The sequence below is a fragment of the Salmo trutta genome, unplaced genomic scaffold (genome assembly GCF_901001165.1).
Source record: "Salmo trutta unplaced genomic scaffold, fSalTru1.1, whole genome shotgun sequence".
Taxonomy (NCBI): Eukaryota; Metazoa; Chordata; class Actinopteri; order Salmoniformes; family Salmonidae; genus Salmo; species Salmo trutta.
This window is the reverse complement of record NW_021822779.1, coordinates 29647-56092: the sequence shown is the minus strand read 5'-3', so window position 1 is coordinate 56092 and position 26446 is coordinate 29647. Positions and strand designations below refer to the sequence as shown.

Genomic DNA, 26446 nt, shown 5'->3' with positions numbered 1-26446 from the left:
GTTTGTGGTGTGTGTGTGTGTGTGGTGTGTGTGTGTGTGTAGTGTGTTGGTAGTGTCGTGATGTGTGTAGTGTGGTTGAGAGGTAAACTGTCGTGCTGTAATCAGCTCTAAACAGCTGCTGTGCTAACTTTCAGCCTAAGACACACTGAGATGTGCATTGACGCTACGCTAGGCTAGGCGACGTTACACACTAACCCATAGAATAAGAACCAATAGTTAGTACTGGACGCTAGGCTAGGCTACGTTACAAAACTAATCCATAGTATAAGAACTAATAGTAGAAATTGATGCTATGCTAGCTACGTTACACACCAACCCATAGAATTAGAACCAATAGTAGCACTGACGCTACGTTAGGCTAGGCTATGTTACAACCACACCCATAGAATTAGAACCAATAGTAGTACTGACGCTACGCTAGGCTATGTTACAACCACACCCATAGAATTAGAACCAATAGTAGTACTGATGCTACGCTAGGCTAGGCTATGTTACAACCACACCCATAGAATTAGAACCAATAGTAGTACTGCCGCTACGCTAGGCTAGGCTATGTTACAACCACAGCTATAGAATTAGAACCAATACAGTGCTGACGCTACGCTAGGCTAGGCTATGTTACAACCACACCCATAGAATTAGAACCAATAGTAGTACTGACGCTACGCTAGGCTAGGCTATGTTACAACCACACCCATAGAATTAGAACCAATACTAGTGCTGACGCTACGCTAGGCTAGGCTATGTTACAACCACAGCTATAGAATTAGAACCAATACTAGTGCTGACGCTACGCTAGGCTAGGCTATGTTACAACCACACCCATAGAATTAGAACCAATAGTAGTACTGACGCTACGCTAGGCTAGGCTATGTTACAACCACAGCTATAGAATTAGAACCAATACTACTGCTCACTCTACTGCCCTTCTCTACAAGGCCTGTAGTAACAGAAACACAACATCTCTTGTTGCATGTGTTGTGTGTGTGTGACTAGATGCTGTGTGTGTGTGTGTGTGTGTGTGTGTGTGTGTGTGTGTGTGTGTGTGTGTGTGTGTGTGTGTGTGAGACTAGATGCTGTGTGTGTGTTGGTGTGTGTTGTGTATGTGTGTGTGTGTCGGATGTGATGCTGTGGGCCTCTGTGCTGTTTCTGGGACTGAGGAGCGCATGCCTGTTAAATATTTAACTGTACCAGCCATTGGACATCACTCAGGCTACAGGCTATTCGCTAGGCTACACTAGGCTAGTCTGTGTTAGCGGTTGGAGGCCATGGACTTCCCTCTGGCTACAGGCTATTTGCTAGGGTACACTAGGCTAGTATGTGTTAGTGGTGGGAGGCAATGGACTTCCCTCAGGCTACAGGCTACACTTAATTCGCTAGGCTACACTATGTTAGTCTGTGTTAGCGGTGTGAGTTTGGTTAGCGCTATGTTAAATGCTATCCTGTGTATTTTATTTGTATATTTATTTAACCTTTTTTTAACTAGGCAAGTCAGTTAAGAACAAATTCTTATTTACAATGATGGTCTACCAGAAGGCAAAAGGCCTCCTATATATAGGATAAAACACACATCACGACAAGAGAGACACCACAACCCTACATAAAGCGTTACCTAAGGCAACAACATAGCATGGTAGCAACACATGAAAAAACAGCATGGTATCGACAAAACATGACAACAACATGGTAACAACTCAACATGGTAGCAGCACAAAACATGGTACAAACATTATTGTGCACAGACAACAGCACAAAGGGCAAAAAGGTAGAGACGACAATACATCCTGCGAAGCAGCCACAACTGTCAGTAAGAGTGTTCATGATTGAGTCTTTGAATGAAGAGATTGAGATAAAACTGTCCAGTTTGAGTGTTTTTTTGCAGCTCGTTCCAGTCGCTAGCTGCAGCAAACTAAAAAAACGAAGGACCCACGGATGTGTGTGCTTTGGGGACATTTAACCTCTATGGGCTAGGTGGCACGTCACCGTCCCACTCTATTCAACAGCCAGTGGAAGAGCGTGGCGCGAAATACAAAACCTCAAAAATGCAATCATTTCAATTTTTCAAACATACGACTATTTTACACCATTTTAAAGGCAAGACTCTTGTTAATCTAACCACATTGTCCGATTTCAAAAAGGCTTTACAGTGAAAGCAAAACATTAGATTATGTTAGGAGAGTACATAGCCACAAATAATCACACAGCCATTTTCCAAGCAAGCATATATGTCACATAAACCCAAAACACAGCTAAATGAAGCACTAACCTTTGATGATCTTCATCAGATGACACTCCTAGGACATTATGTTATACAATACATGCATGTTTTGTTCAATCAAGTTCATATTTATATCAAAAAACAGCTTTTTACATTAGCATGTGATGTTCAGAACATGCATTCCCACCCAGAACTTCCGGTGAATTTACTAAATTACTCATGATAAACGTTGACAAAATACATAACAATTATTTTAAGAATTATAGATACAGAACTCCTTTATGCAATTGCTGTGTCAGATTTTAAAATAGCTTTTCGGCGAAAGCACATTTTGCAATATTCTGAGTACATAGCTCAGCCATCTCACAGCTAGCTATTTTGACACCCGCCAACTTCGGGGCTCACTAAACTCAGAATTACTATTAGAAAAATGGTATTACCTTTGCTGATCTTCGTCAAAATGCACTCCCAGGACTGCTACTTCCACAAGAAATGTTGTTTTTGTTCCAAATAATCCATAGTTATGTCCAAATACCTCCGTTTTGTTCGTGCGTTCAGGTCACTATCCAAAGGGTAACGCACGAGCGCATTTCGAGACAAAAAAATTCTAAATGTTCCTTTACCGTACTTAGAAGCATGTCAAACGTTGTTTAAAATCAATTTTTATGGTGTTTTTCTCGTAAAATAGCGATAATATTCCAACTGGACAATAGTGTTTTCATTCAAAGAGGAAAAGAAAAAAAACAGCATGGTCGCGGGACCGCGCATACCCAGTCTCTTAGTCACCAGGCAGACCACTGACAAACTGAGCTACCCAGAGACAGGAGACGCCTCAATCCGCTTTCTGAAGGCTTTAGAGAGCCAATGGAAGCCTTAGAAAGTGCAACGTAAACCCGGAGATACTGTAGTTTCGAAAGGGACTAGAAAGAAGAACTACAAATTGTCAGACAGGCCACTTCCTGCTTGGAATTGTCTCAGATTTTTTGCCTGCCATATGAATTCTGTTATACTCACAGACACCATTCAAACAGTTCTAGAAACCTCAGAGTGTTTTCTATCCAAATCTACCAATAATATGCATATTCTCGTTTCTGGGAAAGAGTAGTAACCAGTTTAAATCGGGTACGTTTTTTTTCCGGACGTGAAAATACTGCCCCCTAGCCCTGACAGGTTAACAGAATGTAACTGACGGAACGGGTGTTGTATGTGGAGGATGAGGGCTGCAGTGGATATCTCAGATAGGGGGAGAGGCCTAAGAGGGTTTAATAACCTCTTACATCTAGACGTTCCGCTAGCGGAACACCACTACAATATCCAATGATAGGGCGTGGCGCGAAATACAAACTCCTCGAAAATCCGAAAACTTCAATTTTTCAAACATATGACTATTTTACACCATTTTAAAGACAAGACTCTCCTTTATCTAACCACACTGTCCGATTTCAAAAAGGCTTTACAACGAAAGCAAAACATTAGATTATGTCAGCAGAGTACCCAGCCAGAAATAATCAGACACCCATTTTTCAAGCTAACATATAATGTCACAAAAACCAAAACCACAGCTAAATGCAGCACTAACCTTTGATGATCTTCATCAGATGACACTCCTAGGACATTATGTTATACAATACATGCATGTTTTGTTCAATCAAGTACATATTTATATAAAAAACCAGCTTTTCACATTAGCATGTGACGTTCAGAACTAGCATTCCCCCCGAACACTTCCAGTGAATTTACTAAATTACTCACGATAAACATAACAATTATTTTAAGAATTATAGATACATTTTACATTTACATTTTAGCAGACGCTCTTATCCAGAGCGACTTACAGTAGTGAATGCATACATTTCAATTCATTTCATACATTTATTTATTATTTCTTCGTACTGGCCCCCCGTGGGAATCGAACCCACAACCTTGGCGTTGCAAACACCATTGCAAATACCATGCTCTACCAACTGAGCCACAGGGAGATACAGAACTCCTTTATGCAATCGCGGTGTCCGATTTTAAAATAGCTTTTCGGTGAAAGCACATTTTGCAATATTCTGAGTAGATAGCTCGCCATCATGGGCTAGCTAATTTGACACCCACCAAGTTTCTCGTAAAGTAGCGATAATATTCCGACCGGGAGTCGTTTTCGTTCAAAGCCTGAAAAAGTAAAATGGACTCTTCACGTGCACGCGCGCACCCGTCTCATTGTTCTCAGATTGACCACTTACCAAATGCGCTACTGTTTTTCAGCGTTCTGGCGCCTTCTGAGAGCCTATGGGAGCCTTAGAAAGTGTCATGTTACAGCAGAGATCCTTTGTTTTGGATAGAGATGACAAAGAAGGCCAAGAAATGGTCAGACAGGGTACTTCCTGTACAGAAACTTCTCAGGTTTTGGCCTGCCATTTGAGTTCTGTTATACTCACAGACACCGTTCAAACAGTTTTAGAAACTTTGGAGTGTTTTCTATCCAAAGCTAATAATTATATGCATATTCTAGTTTCTGGGCAGGAGTAATAACCAGATTAAATCGGGTACGTTTTTTATCCGGCCGTGAAAATACTGCCCCCTATCCATAACAAGTTAACAAATACGTTCCCATAAAGAAAATGAGAATTAAAAACAGGTTCAGACGTGATCTGTCAGAGTCATAACAAACATAGTCTGTCCCACGGTTGGGTAAACAAGCAAGTTCACAGTCAACAAAGCATGCAGGAGTCATGAGGCAAATCGCATAAAGCACAAGCAAAAAATATGACATTTTGGGGCTAGCCATTGTAAGTTCAGAGTCACTCACTTCAACAGTGCGTGTGTGCTGGAGGCTAGTGAAAGCTCGGGAGAGAGTGGGCAGTGTGGCGGGGGTACCTATACCAGACAGGGGGAGACAGGCCAGGGCAGACGGTGAACGGATCGCCAGGTGGAATCCAAGTAGCAGTGCAGCAGGCAACGGAAGTAGGTGTCCCACCCACTTGGGAGAAGCTTTTTTCGGGAGGCAGATTCCCAACGTAGCTAGCAGGTCTCTGTCTGTCTTTTCCACGTGGAAAAGGAGGTCATTAGCTAGCTATATCTTTTCAGTATTGGCAAATCATCCTTCATGACGTCCAAACAAAGTTGCCCTGGGGCTGTTGTATTTTGGGGATTCTGAGGAGGATATCTTCTCTGCACAGATGGAGGGGGCTTCAAATGCCTCTGCATTTGGGAGGGGAGGGGCCATTGTTAGGCTCAAGAGTTTTCCCACCTCTCACTGCACACTTCAGTGTTAGCTTCAGTCAGATTATTTCCTAGCAGCTTGGTAGCCTTATTTATTAAGCTTTATATAACAAAATTACCTACAGATTATTGTCTTTTACTTTTTGGCTTCAGAAAGTGGGTTTAGACTGAACATTACTCAGTCAATTTTGTGTTGGATGGTATTTCCAGTTTCTGCTGTTTCTTCTGCAGGTTTTGGCTTGTTAGAAGTTTTTTTTCTTGATAGTCCTTGATAGTAAAAGTCCATTCAGGTCATTTTATCCAAAATCAAGATTTTACGCATGGAATAGTGAATTGGAATGAAGGGATTTGATGTTGAGGTTAGTATCCTGTATGAGTCCTTGCAAAACAATTCAAAGTTTATCTACAAGTATCCAACTCTAATTCTATATTTTTGCAGAAGAACTCAGGAGCCCATGCTCTCTGTGTCTATTCACTCTCTCTCTGTCATCGTGAAGTGTATATATAATTAATGGATGTACGTCTAGGGGGCTGTGTATGTTAAATGCTAGTTGGAAGTCTACAGAACATTAGCCATGGGACTTCTACCACATGTTTAAATCTATAGTTGGAGACTCAGAGAGATACACTATGTACAGTCTGATCTACCCTACACTATGCTATGTCTTTTATAGTCTGTTAAATATTATAGGAGACATCTCTGTCACCATTGGGACTATAGTTTGACTCTACACTATGCTAGGTCTTTTTATAGTCTGTTAAATATTATAGACCTCTGTGTTACCATTGGGACTATAGTTTGACTCTACACTATGTAAAGCTACAAGTCTGTCAGTATGGGGGTTTTGGGACTGTGTTCTCTTCTCCTTCATGCTCTGTCTTCTGTCTTGTTAGCTTTAGTCTGTTAAATATTCTACAAAACCTGTCTGTGAGCCTTGGGAATTAGAGTTATGCTAAAGATAGTCAGTGTGAGTCTATAGGGAGTTAGTGTTATGCTAAAGCTAGTCAGGGTGAGTCTATAGGGAGTTAACGTAATGCTAAAGCTAGTCAGGGTGAGTCTATAGGGAGTCAACGTAATGCTAAAGCTAGTCAGGGTGAGGCTATAGGCAGTTAGCATTATGCTAAAGCTAGTCAGGGTGAGACTATAGGGAGTTAATGTAATGCTAAAGCTAGTCAGGGTGAGGCTATAGGCAGTTAGCATTATGCTAAAGCTAGTCAGGGTGAGCCTATAGGGATTTAACGTAATGCTAAAGATAGGCAGGGTGAGCCTATAGGCAGTTAGCAGTATGCTAAAGCTAGTCAGGGTGAGACTATAGGGAGTTAACGTAATGCTAAAGCTAGTCAGGGTGAGCCTATAGAGAGTGAACGTAATGCTAAAGATAGGCAGGGTGAGCCTATAGGCAGTTAGCGTTATGCTAAAGATAGTCAGGGTGAGACTATAGGGAGTTAACGTAATGCTAAAGATTGTCAGGGTGAGGTTATAGGCAGTTAGCATTATGCTAAAGATAGGTAGGGTGAGCCTATAGGCAGTTGCATTATGCTAAAGCTAGTCAGGGTGAGGCTTTAGGCAGTTAGCATTATGCTAACGATAGGCAGGGTGAGCCTATAGGGTGTTCAAATCAAATTGTATTGGTCACATACACATGATTAGCAGATGTTAATGCGAGTGTAGTGAAATGCTTGTGCTTCTAGTTCCGACAGTGCAGTAATATCAAACAAGTAATCAAACAATTCCCCAACAACTACCGAATACACACAAATCTAAAGTGATGGAATAAGAATATGTTCATATAAATATATGGATGAGGACAGCATATACATATGAGATGAGTAATGTAAGATATGTCAACATTATTAAAGCGGCATTGTATAAATTGACTAGTGATCCATTTATTAAAGTGGCCAGTGATGTGTCTCTATGTAGGCAGCAGCATCTCTGAGTTAGTGATTACTGTTTAGCAATCTGATGGCCTTGAGATAGAAGCTGTTTTTCAGTCTCTCGATCCCAGCTTTGATACACCTGTACTGACCTCGCCTTCTGGATGGTAACGGGGTGAACAGGCAGTGGCTCGGGTGGTTGTTGTCCTTAATGATCTTTTTGGCCTTCCTGTGACAGCGGGTGCTGTAGGTGTCCTGGAGGGCAGGTAGTTTGCCCCCGGTGATGCTTGACAGGATGCTCTCGATTGTGCATCTGATAAAAATTTGTCAGGGTTTTAGGTGACAAGCCAAATTTCTTCAGCCTCCTGATGTGTACGCCGAGGAACTTAAAACGTTCCAACTTCTCCACTACTGTCCTTTCGATGTGGATAGGGGGGTGCTCCCTTTGCTGTTTCCTGAAGTCCACGATCATCTCCTTTGTTTTGTTGACGTTGAGTGAGAGGTTGTTTTCCTGACACCACGCTCCGAGTGCCCTCACCTCCTCCCTGTAGGCTGTCTCGTTGTTGTTGGTAATCAAGCCTACCACTACTGTTGTGTCATCTGCAAACTTGATGATTGAGTTGGAGCCTGCGTGGCCATGCAGTCATGGGTGAACAGGGAGTACAGGAGGGGGCTGATCACACACCCTTGTGGGGCCCCAGTGTTGAGGATCAGCGAAGTGGAGTTGGTTGTTTCCTACCTTCACCACCTGGACCCAATTAAGTCCGGGACCCAATTACACAGGGCGGCGTTGAGACCCAGGGCCTCAAGCTTAATGATGAGCTTGGGGGGTACTATGGTGTTAATTGCTGAGCTGTAGTCAATGAACAGCATTCTTACATATGTATTCCTCTTGTCCAGATGGGATAGGGCAGTGTGCAGTGTGATGGCGATTGCATCATCTGTGGACCTGTTGGGGTGGTATGCAAACTGAAGTGGGTCTAGGGTGGCAGGTAAGGTGGAGGTGATATGATCCTTGACTAGTCTCTCAAAGCTCTTCATGATGACAGAAGTGAGTGCTACGGGGCGGTAGTCATTTAGTTTCAGTTATCTTTGCCTTCTAGAGTACAGGAACAACGGTGGCCATCTTTAAGCATGTGGGGACAGCAGACTGGTATAGGGAACGATTGAATTGTCTTCAAACACACCAGCCAGCTGGTCTGCGCATGCTCTGAGTACGTGGCTAGGGATGCCGTCTGGGCCAGCAGCCTTGCGAGGGTTAACACGTTTAAATGTCTTACTCACGTCGGCCACGGAGAAGGAGAGGGCAGTGTTAGCGGTCCTTGTTAACGGGCCACGACGGTGGCACTGTATTATCCTCAAAGCGGGCAAAGAAGGTGTTTAGTTTGTCTGGAAGCGAGACTTCGGTGTCTGTGACGTGGCTGGTTTTCTTTTTGTGGAACATTTCCCGGTCCGCGTGATCAAAACAATCTTGAAGCGTGGATTCCGATTGGTCAGACCAGCGTTGAATGGTTCTAGTGACGGGTACATCCGGTTTGAGTTTCTGCCTATAAGACGGTAGGATGGAGTCGTGGTCGGATTTGCCGAAGGGAGGGTGAGGCAGGGCCTTGTATGCATCGCGGAAGTTAGAGTAGCAGTGATCGAGTGTATTGCTCGCGTGAGTGCTGCAATCAAAACGCTGATAGACAAGTAGCCTTGTTCTCAAATTTGCTTTGTTAAAATCCCCAGCTACATTAAATGTAGCCTCAGGATAAATGGTTTCCAGTTTACATAGAGTCCAGTGAAGTTCCTTTAAGGCCGTTGTGGTGTCTGCTTGAGGGGGTAGTTACACAACTGACGAGAATTCTCTTGGGAGATAATATGGCCGGCATTTGATTGTAAGGAATTCTAGGTCGGGTGAGCAGAAGGACTTGAGTTCCTGTATGTTGCTATGATTACATCATGGGTCATTAATCATGAAGCATACACCTCCGCCATTCTTCTTCCCAGAGAGGTGTTTATCTCTGTCGGCGTGACGCGTGAAGAAGCCCGGTGGTTGAACCGACTCCAACAACATATCCCGAGAGAGCCATGTTTTCGTGAAATAGAGAGAGTTACAATCTCTGATGTCTCTCTGGAAGTTAACCCGTGCTCTAATTTCGTTGTTGTCAAGAGACTGGACGTTGGCGAGTACTATACTCGGAAGCGGTGGGCGGTGTGTACGCCATGGAGCCTGACCAGGAGGCCGCTCCGTCTGCCTCTTCTGCGGCAACATTGTTTTGGGTCTTCTTCTGGGATTAGATCCACTGTCCTGGGTGGAGGTCCGAACAAAGGATCCGCTTCGGTAAAGTTGTATTCCAGGTCGTAATGTTGGTAAGTTGACGTCGCTCTTATTCCAATAGTTCTTCCTGGCTGTATGTAATAACACTTAAGATTTTCTGGGCTAACAATGTAAGAAATAATACATAGAAAAACTGAATACTGCATAGTTGCCTAAGGACTCAAAGCAAGGCGACCATCTCTGTCAGCACCATCTCAACAGTTAGCATTATGCTAAAGATAGTCAGGATGAGTCCACAGGCAGTTAGCATTATGCTAAAGATAGTCAGGATGAGTCTATAGGCAGTTAGCATTATGCTAAAGATAGTCAGGGTGAGACTGCTAAAATTATATTATTAATTGGATAGCTACATCGTGTGTGTAGTTTCCAGGGTATATATACTTTTAACATTTTATTTATTTATTTAACCTTTATTTAACTGGCAAGTATGTTAAGAACAAATTCTTATTTACAATGACGGCCTACCAAAAGGCAAAATGACTCCTGCGTGGACGGGGGCTGGGATTTAAAAATATATATATTTATTTATTTTTGTATTTTTTTTTATTTTTTATGATAACATCATATAGGACAAAACACACATCACAACAAGAGAAACACCATAACACTACAGAAAGAGAGACCTAAGACAGCATGGCAGCAACACATGACAAAAACATGGTAGTAACTCAACATGACAACAACAAGATAGCAACACAACATGACAACATGGTAGCACAACAACATGACAACAAAATGGTAGCAACACATGACAACAACATGGTACCAACACAACATGACAACAACATGGTAGCAACACAACATGAGAACAACATGCCAGCAACAACATGGTAGAAATACAACATGACAACAACATGCCAGCAACACATGACAACAACATGTTAGCAACACAACATGACAACATGGTAGCATCACAACATGGCAGCAACACAACATGGTATCAACACAACATGACAACAACACAACATGGTATTAACACAACATGACAACAACATGGTAGGAACACAGCATGGTAGCAGCACAACATGACAACATCATGGTAGCAACACAACATGACGACAACATGGTAGTAACACAACATGGCAACATCACAACATGGTAGCAACTCAGCATGACAACAACATGGTATAAAACAAGATGACAGCAACATGGTAGTAACACAACATGACAACAACATGGTATCAACACAACATGACAACAACATGTTAGCAACACAACATGGCAACAAAATGGTATCAACACAACACAACATGACAACATGGTAGAAACACAACATGACAACAACATGGTAGTAACACAACATGGCAATATCACAACATGATAGCAACACAACATGACAACGACATGGTAACAACACAAAATGACAACAACATGGTAGCAACACAACATAGCAGCAGCACAACATGGTAGAAGCACAAAACATGGCACATACATTTTTGGGCACAGACAACAGCACAAAGGGCAAGAAGGTAGAGACAACAATATGTCATGCAAATCAGCCACAACTGTCAGTAAGAGTGTCCATGATTGAGTCTTTGAACGAAGAGATTGAGATAAAACTGTCCAGTTTGAGTGTTTGTTGCACCTCGTTCCAGTTGCTAGCTGCAGCGAACTGAAAAGACGAGCAACCCAGGGATATGTGTGCTTTGGGGACCTTTAACGGAATGTGACTGGCACAATAACTGATGGATTAAGTATTAAGTAAGCTCATCCTCTAGGTATGTGTGATCTTACGTAGAGCTGTCTGTCTGCTCTGGCAGGGGTTGTGTTGATAAGTTATTAATGATTCATGTTCTCGGGCTGTCTGTCTGCTCTGGCAGGGGTTGTGTTGATAAGTTATTAATGATTCATGTTCTTGGAGAGAGTGTGTTATTGATGAGAAGATGTAGGTCGTTGGTAGTCTCTTCTACTGTCTATAATTGATCCTGCATTAGTACACCTCCTCTCCTCTCCTCTCCTCTCCTCTCCTCTCCTCTCCTCTCCTCTCCTCTCCTCTCCTCTCCTCTCCTCTCCTCTCCTCTCCCCTCCCCTCCCCTCCCCTCCCCTCCTCTCCTTTTGTTTCCACCTTAATTGCTTACATGGAGTCCTGGCTTGACGTGAGGTTGACCACAGTATTTATTTTCATCATTAGCAAAAGCTATTGGTTTTCTATCCAAAGTTGCAAGAAAATGTGATCCATTGAATAAACACAAGAGACGAGCAAAATGGATAAACGGGTGTGGCAGGAACAGTGGCATCTAGTGGCCACAGCTGGTACTGCCACACTCATTTAGGGGGGGGGGGGGCTTGATGGTAATCTATGCTTCACTGAATAATTTCTTTGAACAGGGAGGAAAAGCTGTCTACATACCACCACAGACCGATGATGGCACTAAAACCTCACTCAATGAGCTGTATTACTCCATAAGCAAACAGGAAACCACTCACCCAGAAGCGGCGCTCCTAGTGGCCGGGGACTTTAATGCAGGGAAACTTAAATCAGTTTTACCTAATTTCTACCAGCATGTTAAATGTGCAACCAGAGGGAAAAGATTCTAGACCACCTTTACTCCATACACAGAGATGCGTACAAAGCTCTCCATTTGGTAAATCTGACCATAACTCTATCCTCCTGATTCCTGCTTACAAGCAAAAATTAAAGCAGGAAGCACCAGTGACTCGGTCTATAAAAAAGTGGTCAGATGAAGCAGATGCTAAACTACAGGACTGTTTTGCAAGCACAGACTGGAATATATTCCGGGATTCTTCCGATGGCATTGAGGAGTACACCACATCAGTCACTGGCTTCATCAATAAGTGCATCGATGACGTCGTCCCCACAGTGACCGTACGTACATACCCCAACCAGAAGCCATGGATTACAGGCAACATTCACACTGAGCTAAAGGGTAGAGCTGTCGCTTTCAAGGAGCGGGACTCTAACCCGGAAGCTTATAAGAAATCCTGCTATGCCCTCCGATGAACCATCAAACAGGGAAAGTATCAATACAGGACTAAGATCGAATCGTACTACACCGGCTCTGACACTCGTCGGATGTGGCAGGGCTTGCAAACCATTACAGACTACAAAGGGAAGCCCAGCCGAGAGCTGCCCAGTGACACGAGCCTACCAGACGAGCTAAACTACTTCTATGCTCGCTTTGAGGCAAGCAACACTGAGGCATGCATGAGAGCATCAGCTGGTCCGGACGACTGTGTGATCATGCTCTCCGCAGCCGATGTGAGTAAGACCTTTAAACAGGTCAACATTCACAAGGCCGCTGGGCCAGACAGATTACCAGGACGTGTACTTCGAGCATGCACTGAACAACTGGCAGGTGTCTTCACTGACATTTTCAACCTCTCCCTGTCTGAGTCTGTAATACCAGCATGTTTCAAGCAGACCACCATAGTCTCTGTGCCCAAGAACACTAAGGTAACCTGCCTAAATGACTACTGACCCGTAGCACTCACGTCTCTAGCCATGACATGCTTTGAAAGGCTGGTCATGGCTCACATCAACACCATTATCCCAGAAACCCTAGACCCAGTCCAATTTGCATACCGCACCAACAGATCCACAGATGATGCAATCTCTATTGTGCTCAACACTGCCCTTTCCCACCTGGACAAAAGGAACACCTATGTGAGAATGCTATTCATTGACTACAGCTCAGCGTTCAACACCATAGTGCCCTCAAAGCTCATCACTAAGCTAAGGACCCTGGGACTAAACACCTCGCTTTGCAACTGGATCCTGGACTTCCTGACGGGTCTCCCCCAGATTTAAGGGTAGGTAACAACACATCTGCCACTCTGATCCTCAACACGGGTCCCCTCAGGGGTGCGTGCTCAGTCCCCTCCTCTACTCCCTGTTCACTCATGACTGCACGGCCAGGCATGACTCCAACACAATCATTAAGTTTTCTGATGACACAACAGTGTGCCTGATCACAGACATTGATGAGACAGCCTATAGGGAGGAGGTCAGAGACCTGACCGTGTGGTGCCAGGACAACAACCTCTCACTCAACGTGATCAAGACAAAGGAGATGATGGTGGACTACAGGAAAAGGAGGACCGAGCACGCCCCCATTCTCATCAACAGGGCTGTAGTGGAGCAGGTTGAGAGCTTCAAGTTCCTTGGTGTCCACATCACCAACAAACTAACATTTTATTTTATTTATTTATTTCACCTTTATTTAACCAGGTAGGCAAGTTGAGAACAAGTTCTCATTTACAATTGCGACCTGGCCAAGATAAAGCAAAGCAGTTCGACAACATACAACAACACAGAGTTACACATGGAGTAAAACAAACATACAGTCAATAATACAGTAGAAAAATAAGTCTATACACAATGTGAGCAAATGAGGTGAGATAAGGGAGGTAAAGGCAAAAAAGGCCATGGTGGCAAAGTAAATACAATATAGCAAGTAAAACACTGGAATGGTAGATTTGTAGTAGAAGAAAGTGCAAAGTAGAAATAAATAATATGGTGCAAAGGAGCAAAATAAATGAAATAAATAAATACAGTAGGGGAAGAGGTAGTTGTTTGGGCTAAATTATAGATGGGATATGTACAGGTGCAGTGATCTGTGAGCTGCTCTGACAGCTGGTGCTTAAAGCTAGTGAGGGAGATAAGTGTTTCCAGTTTCAGAGATTTTTGTAGTTCGTTCCAGTCATTGGCAGCAGAGAACTTGAAGGAGAGACGGCCAAAGGAGGAATTGGCTTTGGGGGTGACCAGAGAGATATACCTGCTGGAGCGCGTGCTACAGGTGGGTGCTGCTATGGTGACCAGTGAGCGGAGATAAGGGGGGACTTTACCTAGCAGGGTCTTGTAGATGACCTGGAGCCAGTTGGTTTGGCGACAATTATGAAGCGAGGGCCAGCCAACGAGAGTGTACAGGTCGCAGTGGTGGGTAGTATATGGGGCTTTGGTGACAAAACGGATGGCACTGTGATAGACTGCATCCAGTTTGTTGTGTAGGGTATTGGAGGCTATTTTGTAAATGACATCGCCGAAGTCGAGGATCGGTAGGATGGTCAGTTTTACGAGGGTATGTTTGGCAGCATGAGTGAAGGATGCTTTGTTGCGAAATAGGAAGCCAATTCTAGATTTAACTTTGGATTGGAGATGTTTGCTGTGAGTCTGGAAGGAGAGTTTACAGTCTAACCAGGCACCTAGGTATTTGTAGTTGTCCACATATTCTAAGTCAGAACTGTCCAGAGTAGTGATGCTTGACAGGCGGGCAGCTGCAGGCAGCGATCGGTTGAAGAGCATGCATTTAGTTTTACTTGTATTTAGGAGCAGTTGGAGGCCACGGAAGGAGAGTTGTATGGCATTGAAGCTCGTCTGGAGGGTTGTTAACACAGTGTCCAAAGAAGGGCCAGAAGTATACAGAATGGTGTCGTCATGGTCCAAGCACACCAAGACAGTCGTGATGAGGGCACGACAAACCTATTCCCTTTCAGGAGACTGAAAAGATTTGGCATGGGTCCTCAGATCCTCAAAAGGTTTTACAGCTGCACCATCGAGAGCATCCTGACGGGTTGCATCACTGCCTGGTTTGGCAACTGCTCGGCCTCCGACTGCAAGGCACTACAGAGGGTAGTGCGTACGGCCCAATACATCACTGGGGCCAAGCTTCCTGCCATCCAAGACCTCTATACCAGGCAGTGTCAGAGGAAGGCCCTAAAAATTGTCAAAGACTCCAGCCACCCTAGTCATTGACTGTTCTCTCTGCTACCGCACAGCAAGCAGTAAAGTCTAGGTCCAAGAGGCTTCTAAACAGCTTCTACCCCCCAAGCCATAAGACTCCTGATCAGCTAATCAAATGGCTACCCAGACTATTTGTATTGCCCCCCCCCCCACGCTGCTGCTACTCTCTGTTATTATCTATGCATAGCCACTTTAATAACTTTACCTACATGTACATAAATACTCCATTACCTCGACACCGGTTCCCCCGCATATTGACACGTTGACTCTGTACCGGTACCCCCTGTATATAGCCCCGCTATTATTATTTACTGCTGCTCTTTAATTATTTGTTATTCTTATCGCTTACTGTTTTGGGGGATATTTTCTTAAAACTGCATTGTTGGTTAAGGGCTTGGTTAAGGGCTTGTAAGTAAGCATTTCACTGTAAGGTCTACACCTCTTTATATTCGGTGCATGTGAAATACAGATTCACAAGGAGTACATTAGAAAGTATGAAGAAGCAATTCTCCAAGCCGTTGCTCCGTACTACTTGTCAGACATTGTGGACTGATACCGTATACTGGTTGTTGGGGTAGCTTGACTTTTGAGGATGACCACACAACTTATTTTCATCATGATCAGAAGCAGGAACAGCAGCGTCTAGTGATCATAACCTGATACCGTCACACTGATTTATGGGAAATAATACAAGTGACATCAACAGCTGATTTTCTCTGAAGAGGGAAAGACTCCACCAGATTCACAGGGAGTACATTAGAAAGTATGAAGAACCAATTCTCCAAGCCGTTGCTCCGTACTACTTGTCAGACATTGTGGACTGATACTGTATACTGGTTGTTGGGGTGGTGGGGACTGATACTGTATACTGGTTGTTGGGGTGGTGGGGACTGATACTGTATACTGGTTGTTGGGGTGGTGGGGACTGATACTGTATACTGGTTGTTGGGGTGATGGTGGTGGGGACTGATACTGTATACTGGTTGTTGAGGTGATGGGGACTGATACTGTATACTGGTTGTTGGGGTGGTGGGGACTGATACTGTATACTGGTTGTTGGGGTGGTGGGGGACTGATACTGTATACTGGTTGTTGGGGTGGTGGGGACTGATACTGTATACTGGTTGTTGGGGTGGGTGGGGACTGATACTGTATACTGGTTGTTGAGGTGGTGGGGACTGATACTGTATACTGGTTGTTGGGGTGGTGGGGACTGATACTGTATACTGGTTGTTTGGGTGATGGGGACTGATACTGTATACTGGTTGTTGGTGGTGGAGACTTGGTTGTTGGGGTGGTGGGGACTGATACTGTATACTGGTTGTTGGGTGGTGGGGACTGATACTGTATACTGGTTGTTGGGGGTGGTGGGGACTGATACTGTATACTGGTTGTTGGGGTGGTGGGGACTGATACTGTATACTGGTTGTTGGGGTGGTGGGGACTGATACTGTATACTGGTTGTTGGGGTGGTGGGGACTGATACTGTATACTGGTTGTTGGGTGATGGGGACTGATAGTATACTGGTTGTTGGGTGGTGGGGACTGATACTGTATACTGTTGTTGGGGTGGTGGGGCTGATACTGTATACTGGTTGTGTGTGTGGTGGGGACTGATACTGTATACTGGTTGTTGGGGTGGTGGGGACTGATACTGTATACTGGTTGTTGGGGTGGTGGGAGGGATACTGTATACTGGTTGTTGGGGTGGTGGGGACTATACTGTATACTGGTTGTTGGGTGTGTGGGGACTGATACTGTATACTGGTTGTTGGGGTGGTGGGGACTGATACTGTATACTGGTTGTTGGGGTGGTGGGGACTGATACTGTATACTGGTGGTTGGGGTGGTGGGGGACTGATACTGTATACTGGTTGTTGAGGTGGTGGGGACTGATACTGTATACTGGTTGTTGGGGTGGTGGGATCTGATACTGTATACTGGTTGTTGGGGTGGTGGGGACTGATACTGTATACTGGTTGTTGGGGTGATGGGGACTGATACTGTATTACTGGTTATTTAGGGGTGGGTGGGGGACTGATACTGTATACTGGTTGTTGGGGTGATGGGGACTGATACTGTATACTGGTGTTGGGGTGATGGGACTGATACTGTATACTGGTTGTTGGGTGGTGGGGGACTGATACTGTATACTGGTTGTTGGGTGTGGTGGGGACCTGATACTGTATACTGTTGTTGGGGTGGTGGGGACTGATACTGTATACTGGTTGTTGGGGTGGTGGGACTGATACTGTATACTGGTTGTTGGGGGTGGTGGGGACTGATACTGTATACTGGTTGTTGAGGTGGTGGGGACTGATACTGTATACTGGTTGTTGGGGTGGTGGGGACTGATACTGTATACTGGTTGTTGGGGTGATGGGGACTGATACTGTATACTGGTTGTTGGGGTGGTGGGGACTGATACTGTATACTGGTTGTTGGGGTGGTGGGGACTGATACTGTATACTGTTGTTGGGGTGGTGGGGACTGATACTGTATACTGGTTGTTGGGGTGGTGGGGACTGATACTGTATACTGGTTGTTGGGGTGGTGGGGACTGATACTGTATACTGGTTGTTGAGGTGGTGGGGACTGATACTGTATACTGGTTGTTGGGGTGGTGGGGACTGATACTGTATACTGGTTGTTGAGGGTGGTGGGGACTGATACTGTATACTGGTTGTTGGGGTGGTGGGGACTGATACTGTATACTGGTTGTTGGAGTGGTGGGGACTGATACTGTATACTGGTTGTTGGGGTGATGGGGACTGATACTGTATACTGGTTGTTGGGGTGATGGGGACTGATACTGTATACTGGTTATTAGGGTGGTGGGGACTGATACTGTATACTGGTTGTTGGGGTGATGGGGACTGATACTGTATACTGGTTGTTGGGGGGATGGGGACTGATACTGTATACTGGTTGTTGGGGTGGTGGGGACTGATACTGTATACTGGTTGTTGGGGTGGTGGGGACTGATACTGTATACTGTTGTTGGGGTGGTGGGGACTGATACTGTATACTGGTTGTTGGGGTGGTGGGGACTGATACTGTATACTGGTTGTTGGGGTGGTGGGGACTGATACTGTATACTGGTTGTTGAGGTGGTGGGGACTGATACTGTATACTGGTTGTTGGGTGTGGTGGGGACTGATACTGTATACTGGTTGTTGAGGTGGTGGGGGCTGATACTGTATACTGGGTGTTGGGGGGTGGTGGGGACTGATACTGTATACTGGTTGTTGGAGTGGTGGGGACTGATACTGTATACTGGTTGTTGGGGTGATGGGGACTGATACTGTATACTGGTTGTTGGGGTGGGGGGGACTGATACTGTATACTGGTTGTTGGGGTGGTGGGGACTGATACTGTATACTGGTTGTTGGGGTGGTGGGGACTGATACTGTATACTGGTTGTTGGGGTGGTGGTGGTGGGGACTGATACTGTATACTGGTTGTTGAGGTAGTGGGGACTGATACTGTATACTGGTTGTTGGGGTGATGGGGACTGATACTGTATACTGGTTGTTGGGGTGGTGGGGACTGATACTGTATACTGGTTGTTGGGGTGGTGGGGACTGATACTGTATACTGGTTGTTGGGGTGGTGGGGACTGATACTGTATACTGGTTGTTGGGTGGTGGGGACTGATACTGTATACTGGTTGTTTGGGGTGATGGGGACTGATACTGTATACTGGTTGTTGGGGTGATGGGGACTGATACTGTATACTGGTTGTTGGGGTGGTGGGGACTGAAACTGTATACTGGTTGTTGGGGTGGTGGGGACTGATACTGTATACTGGTGGTTGGGGTGGTGGGGACTGATACTGTATACTGGTTGTTGGGGTGGTGGGGACTGATACTGTATACTGGGTGGTTGGGGTGGTGGGGACTGATACTGTATACTGGTTGTTGGGGTGGTGGGGGACTGATACTGTATACTGGTTGTGGGGGTGGTGGGGACTGATACTGTATACGTGTTGTTGAGGTGAGTGGGGACTGATACTGTATACTGGTTGTTGGGGTGGTGGGGACTGATACTGTATACGGGTGTTTGGGGTGTGGTGGTGGGACGGATACTGTTACTGGTTGTTGGGGTGGTGGGATGATACTGTATACTGGTTGTTGGGTGGTGGTGGTGGGACCTGAAGACTGTATACTGGGTGTTGAGGGTGGTGGGGACTGATACTGTATACTGGTTGTGTGGGGTGGTGGGGACTGATACTGTATACTGGTTGTTGGGTGGTGGGGACTGATACTGTATACTGGTTGGTTGGGGTGGTGGGGGACTGATACTGTATACTGGTTGTTGTGGTGGTGGGGACTGATACTGTATACTGGTTGTTGGGGTGGTGGTGGTGGGGACTGATACTGTATACTGGTTGTTGGGGTGGTGGTGGTGGGGACTGATACTGTATACTGGTTGTTGAGGTGATGGTGATGGGGACTGATACTGTATACTGGTTGTTGGGGTGGTGGGGACTGATACTGTATACTGGTTGTTGGGGTGGTGGTGGTGGGGACTGATACTGTATACTGGTTGTTGAGGTGATGGTGATGGGGACTGATACTGTATACTGGTTGTTGGGGTGGTGGGGACTGATACTGTATACTGGTTGTTGGGGTGGTGGGGACTGATACTGTATACTGGTTGTTGGGGTGGTGGGGACTGATACTGTATACTGGTTGTTGGGGGTTGGTGGGGACTGATACTGTATACTGGTTGTTGGGGTGGTGGGGACTGATACTGTATACTGGTTGTTGGGGTGGTGGGGACTGATACTGTATACTGGTTGTTGGGGTGGTGGGGACTGATACTGTATACTGGTTGTTGGGGGTGGTGGGGACTGATACTGTATACTGGTTGTTGGGGTGGTGGGGACTGATACTGTATACTGGTTGTGGGGGGGGTGGGGACTGATACTGTATACTGGTTGTTGGGGGATGGGGACTGATATGTATACTGGTTGTTGGGGTGGTGGGGACTGATACTGTATACTGGTTGTTGGGGTGGTGGGGACTGATACTGTATACTGGTTGTTGGGGTGGTGGGGATGATACTGTATACTGGTTGTTGGGGTGGTGGGGACTGATACGTATACTTGTTGGGGTGTTGGGGGATGGGGACTGATACTGTATACTGGTTGTTGGGGTGGGGGACTGATACTGTAACTGGTTGTTGAGGTGGTGGGGACTGATACTGTATACTGGTTGTTGGGGTGGTGTGGACTGATACTGTATACTGGTTGTTGAGGTGGTGGGGACTGATACTGTATACTGGTTGTTGGGGTGTTGGGGACTGATACTGTATATGTTGTTGGGGTGGTGGGGACTGATACTGTATACTGGTTGTTGGGGTGGTGGGGACTGATACTGTTACTGGTTGTTGAGGTGATGGTGGTGGGGCCTGATACTGTATACTGGTGTTGGGGTGGTGGGGACTGATACTGTATACTGGTTGTTGGTGGTGGTGGGGACTGATACTGTATACTGGTTGTTGGGGTGGTGGGGACTGATACTGTATACTGGTTGTGGGGGGGGTGGGGACTGATACTGTATACTGGTTGTTGGGGGTGGTGGGGACTGATACTGTATACTGGTTGTTGGGGTGTTGGGGACTGCTACTGTATACTGGTTGTTGGGGTGGTGGGGACTGATACTGTATACTGGTTGTTGGGGGTGGTGGGGACTGATACTGTATACTGGTTGTTGGGGTGGTGGGGACTGATACTGTTACGGTTTGTTGGGGGTGGTGGGGGACTGATACTGTATACGGGTTGTTGGGGTGGTGGGGACTGATACTGTATACTGGTTGTGGGGTGGATGGGACTGATACTGTATACTGGTTGTTGGGGTGGTGGGGACTGATAACTGTATACTGGTTGTTGGGTGGTGGGGACTGATACTGTATACTGGTTGTTGGGGTGATGGTGATGGGGACTGATACTGTATACTGGTTGTTGGGGTGGTGGGGGTGGGGACTGATACTGTATACTGGTTTTTGGGGTGATGGGGACTGATACTGTATACTGGTTGTTGGGGTGGTGGGGACTGTATCTGTATACTGGTTGTTGGGGTGGTGGGGACTGATACTGTATACTGGTTGTTGGGGTGGTGGGGACTGATACTGTATACTGGTTGTTGAGGTGGTGGTGGTGGGGACTGATACTGTATACTGGTTGTTGGGGTGGTGGGGACTGATACTGTATACTGGTTGTTGAGGTGGTGGGGACTGATACTGTATACTGGTTGTTGGGGTGATGGTGGTGGGGACTGATACTGTATACTGGTTGTTGGGGTGGTGGGGACTGATACTGTATACTGGTTGTTGAGGTGGTGGTGGTGGGGACTGATACTGTATACTGGTTGTTGGGGTGGTGGGGACTGATACTGTATACTGGTTGTTGGGGTGGTGGGGACTGATACTGTATACTGGTTGTTGGGGTGGTGGGGACTGATACTGTATACTGGTTGTTGGGGTGGTGGGGACTGATACTGTATACTGGTTGTTGGGGTGGGTGGGGACTGATACTGTATACTGGTTGTTGGGGTGGTGGGGAACTGATACTGTATACTGTTGTTGAGGTGTGGGGACTGATACTGTATACTGGTTGTTGGGGTGATGGGGACTGATACTGTATACTGGTTGTTGAGGTGGTGGGGACTGATACTGTATACTGGTTGTTGGGGTGGTGGGGACTGATACTGTATACTGGTTGTTGGGGTGGTGGGGACTGATACTGTATACTGGTTGTTGGGGTGATGGGGACTGATACTGTATACTGGTTGTTGGGGTGGTGGTGGTGGGGACTGATACTGTATACTGGTTGTTGAGGTGATGGGGACTGATACTGTATACTGGTTGTTGGGGTGGTGGTGGTGGGGACTGATACTGTATACTGGTTGTTGAGGTGATGGTGACTGATACTGTATACTGGTTGTTGGGGTGGTGGTGGTGGGGACTGATACTGTATACTGGTTGTTGAGGTGGTGGGGACTGATACTGTATACTGGTTGTTGGGGTGGTGGGGACTGATACTGTATACTGGTTGTTGGGGTGGTGGGGACTGATACTGTATACTGGTTGTTGGGGTGGTGGGGACTGATACTGTATACTGGTTGTTGGGGTGGTGGTGGTGGGGACTGATACTGTATACTGGTTGTTGGGGTGGTGGGGACTGATACTGTATACTGGTTGTGGGGTGGTGGGGACTGATACTGTATACTGGTTGTTGGGGTGGTGGGGACTGATACTGTATACTGGTTGTTGGGGTGGTGGGGGACTGATACTGTATACTGGTTGTTGGGGTGGTGGGGGACTGATACTGTATACTGGTTGTTGGGGTGGTGGGGACTGATACTGTATACTGGTTGTTGGGGTGGTGGGGGACTGATACTGTAATGGTTGTTGGTGTGGTGGGGACTGATACTGTATACTGGTTGTTGAGGTGGTGGGGACTGATACTGTATACTGGTTGTTGGGGTGGTGGGGACTGATACTGTATACTGGTTGTTGAGGTGGTGGGGACTGATACTGTATACTGGTTGTGTCTTTTGACCATTTTACTGGATTCTTCATGTCTTACTCAGTGGTAGGAAGAAGATTGGTCCTAATCGGATGTTGGGTACTATATTAATGAATATTATCTGAACCCTATCAATTAAAATGGCCAATTTGGGTGCAATCAGTTAGCTTAACTTCAAAATAAATTACAACAAAATAATGTTTCAGAAATGCTAATCTGATATCTTTCTAACGACAGAAACGATTTCAGAACAATCTGTGATGGTGGGTGTCATGGCTGGCTAAAATGATATGGAGCGACTCGTAGGCTGTGAACCAGGTTTAATTCAATCAAATTGGTGCTGGGTCGGAAGTAAACCTTTACACCGTGTTAGTGTTGGGTCGGAAGTAAACCTTTACACCGTGTTAGTGCTGGGTCAGAAGTAAACCTTTACACCGTGTTAGTGCTGGGTCGGAAGTAAACCTTTACACCGTGTTAGTGCTGGGTCGGAAGTAAACCTTTACACCGTGTTAGTGCTGGGTCGGAAGTAAACCTTTACACCGTGTTAGTGCTGGGTTGGAAGTAAACCTTTACCACCGTGTTAGTGCTGGGTAGGAAGTAAACCTTTACACCGTGTTAGTGCTGGGTCGGAAGTAAACCTTTACACCGTGTTAGTGCTGGGTCAGAAGTAAACCTTTACACCGTGTTAGTGCTGGGTCGGAAGTAAACCTTTGTGCTGGGTCGGAAGTAAACCTTTACACCGTGTTAGTGCTGGGTCGGAAGTAAACCTTTACACCGTGTTAGTGCTGGGTCAGATGTAAACCTTTACACCGTGTTAGTGCTGGGTCGGAAGTAAACCTTTACACCGTGTTAGTGTTGGGTCGGAAGTAAATTGTACCACCGTGTTAGTGCTGGGTCGGAAGTAAACCTTACACCGTTGTTAGTGCTGGGTCAGAAGTAAACCTTTACACCGTGTTAGTGCTGGGTCGGAAGTAAACCTTTACACCGTGTTAGTGCTGGGTCGGAAGTAAACCTTTACACCGTGTTAGGCGGGTCGGAAGTAACCTTACACCGTGTTAGTGCTGGGTCAGATGTAAACCTTTACACCGTTGTTAGTGCTGGGTTGGAAGTAAACCTTTACACCGTGTTAGTGCTGGGTTAGAAGTAAACCTTACAGCGTGTTAGTGCTGGGTCCGAAGTAAACCTTACACCGTGTTAGTGCTGGGTTGGAAGTAAACCTTACACCGTGTTATGCTGGGGTCGGAAGTAAACCTTTACACCGTGTTAGTGCTGGGTCAGAAGTAAACCTTTACACCGTGTTAGGGCTGGGTTGGAAGTAAACCTTACACCGTGTTAGTGCTGGGTTGGAAGTAAACCTTTACACCGTGTTGGTGCTGGGTCAGAAGTAAACCTTTACACCGTGTTAGTGCTGGGTCAGAAGTAAACCTTTACACCGTGTTAGTGCTGGGTCGGAAGTAAACCTTTGTGCTGGGTCAGAAGTAAACCTTTACACCGTGTTAGTGCTGGGTCAGAAGTAAACCTTTACACCGTGTTAGTGCTGGGTCAGAAGTAAACCTTTACACTGTGTTAGTGCTGGGTCGGAAGTAAACCTTTGTGCTGGGTCGGAAGTAAACCTTTTACACCGTGTTAGTGCTGGGTCAGAAGTAAACCTTTACACCGTGTTAGTGCTGGGTCGGAAGTAAACCTTTACACCGTGTTAGTGCTGGGTCGGAAGTAAACCTTTACACCGTGTTAGTGCTGGGTCGGAAGTAAACCTTTGTGCTGGGTCGGAAGTAAACCTTTACACCGTGTTAGTGCTCGGTCAGAAGTAAACCTTTACACCGTGTTAGTGCTGGGTCAGAAGTAAACCTTTACACCGTGTTAGTGCTGGGTCGGAAGTAAACCTTTACACCGTGTTAGTGCTGGGTTGGAAGTAAACCTTTACACCGTGTTAGTGCTGGGTCAGAAGTAAACCTTTACACCGTGTTAGTGCTCGGTCGGAAGTAAACCTTTACACCGTGTTAGTGCTGGGTCGGAAGTAAACCTTTACACCGTGTTAGTGCTGGGTCGGAAGTAAACCTTTACAGCGTGTTAGTGCTGGGTCGGAAGTAAACCTTTACACCGTTGAGTGCTGGGTCGGAAGTAAACCTTTACACCGTGTTAGTGCTGGGTCGGAAGTAAACCTTTACACCGTGTTAGTTGGGTCGGAAGTAAACCTTTACACCGTGTTAGTGCTGGGTCGGAAGTAAACCTTTACACCGTGTTAGTGCTGGTCGGAAGTAAACCTTTACACCGTGTTAGTGCTGGGTCGGAAGTAAACCTTTACACCGTGTTAGTGCTGGGTTGGAAGTAAACCTTTACACCGTGTTAGTGCTGGGTGGAAGTAAACCTTTACACCGTGTTAGTGCTGGGTGGAAGTAAACCTTTACAGCGTGTTAGTGCTGGGTTGGAAGTAAACCTTTACAGCGTGTTAGTGCTGGGTCGGAAGTAAACCTTTACACCGTGTTAGTGCTGGGTCGGAAGTAAACCTTTACAACCGTGTTAGCTGGGTTGGAAGTAACCTTTACAGCGTGTTAGTGCTGGGTTGGAAGTAAACCTTTACAGCGTGTTAGTGCTGGGTTGGAAGTAAACCTTTACAGCGTGTTAGTGCTGGGTTGGAAGTAAACCTTTACACCGTGTTAGTGCTGGGTTGGTAGTAAACCTTTACAGCGTGTTAGTGCTGGGTCAGAAGTAAACCTTTACAGCGTGTTAGTGCTGGGTTGGAAGTAAACCTTTACAGCGTGTTAGTGCTGGGTTGGAAGTAAACCTTTACAGCGTGTTAGTGCTGGGTTGGTAGTAAACCTTTACAGCGTGTTAGTGCTGGGTTGGAAGTAAACCTTTACAGCGTGTTAGTGCTGGGTTGGAAGTAAACTTTACAGCGTTTTGTTAGTGCTGGGTTGGTAGTAAACCTTTACAGCGTGTTTGTTAGTGCTGCGGTTGGTCGGTCAACCTTTACAGAGTTGTTAGTGCTGGGGTTGGAAGTCACCCTTTTCCAGCGTGTGTTCGTGCTGGTTGGTAGTAAACCTTTACAGCGTGTTAGTGCTGGGTTGGAAGTAAACCTTACACCGTGTTAGTGCGGGGTTGGAAGTAAACCTTTACAGCGTGTTAGTGCTGGGTTAGGTAGTAGTAACCTTTACAGCTGTGTTAGTGTCTGGGTTGGAAGTAACCTTTACACCGTGTTAGTGTGGTTTTGGAAGTAAACCTTTTAACACCGTGTTAGTGCTGGGTTGGTTAAGTAACCTTACACCGTGTTAGTGCTGGGTTGGTAGTTAAACCTTTACACCGTGGTTAGTGCTGGGTTGGTAGTTAAACCTTTTACAACCGTGTTAGGTGGGTTGGTAGTAAAACCTTTACACCGTGTTAGTGCTGGGTTGGTAGTAAACCTTTACACCGTGTTAGTGCTGGGTTGGTAGTAACCTTATACCGTGTTGTGCTGGGTTGGAAGTAAACCTTTACACCATGTTAGTGCTGGGTCGGAAGTAAACCTTTACACCGTGTTAGTGCTGGGTTGGAAGTAAACCTTTACACCGTGTTAGTGCGTGGTAGTAGTAACCTTTACAGCGTGTTAGT

The 26446-nt window shown here is 45.8% G+C and overlaps 1 protein-coding gene across 1 annotated transcript in view; it reads right to left on the bottom strand.

The window, feature by feature from the left end:
• LOC115184389 (glutamate receptor ionotropic, NMDA 2A) overlaps positions 1-26446 on the bottom strand; it is a gene marked incomplete at its 5' end in the record, with an annotated part of 109166 nt that overhangs the window by 55289 nt on the left and 27431 nt on the right. The window lies entirely within an intron of this gene.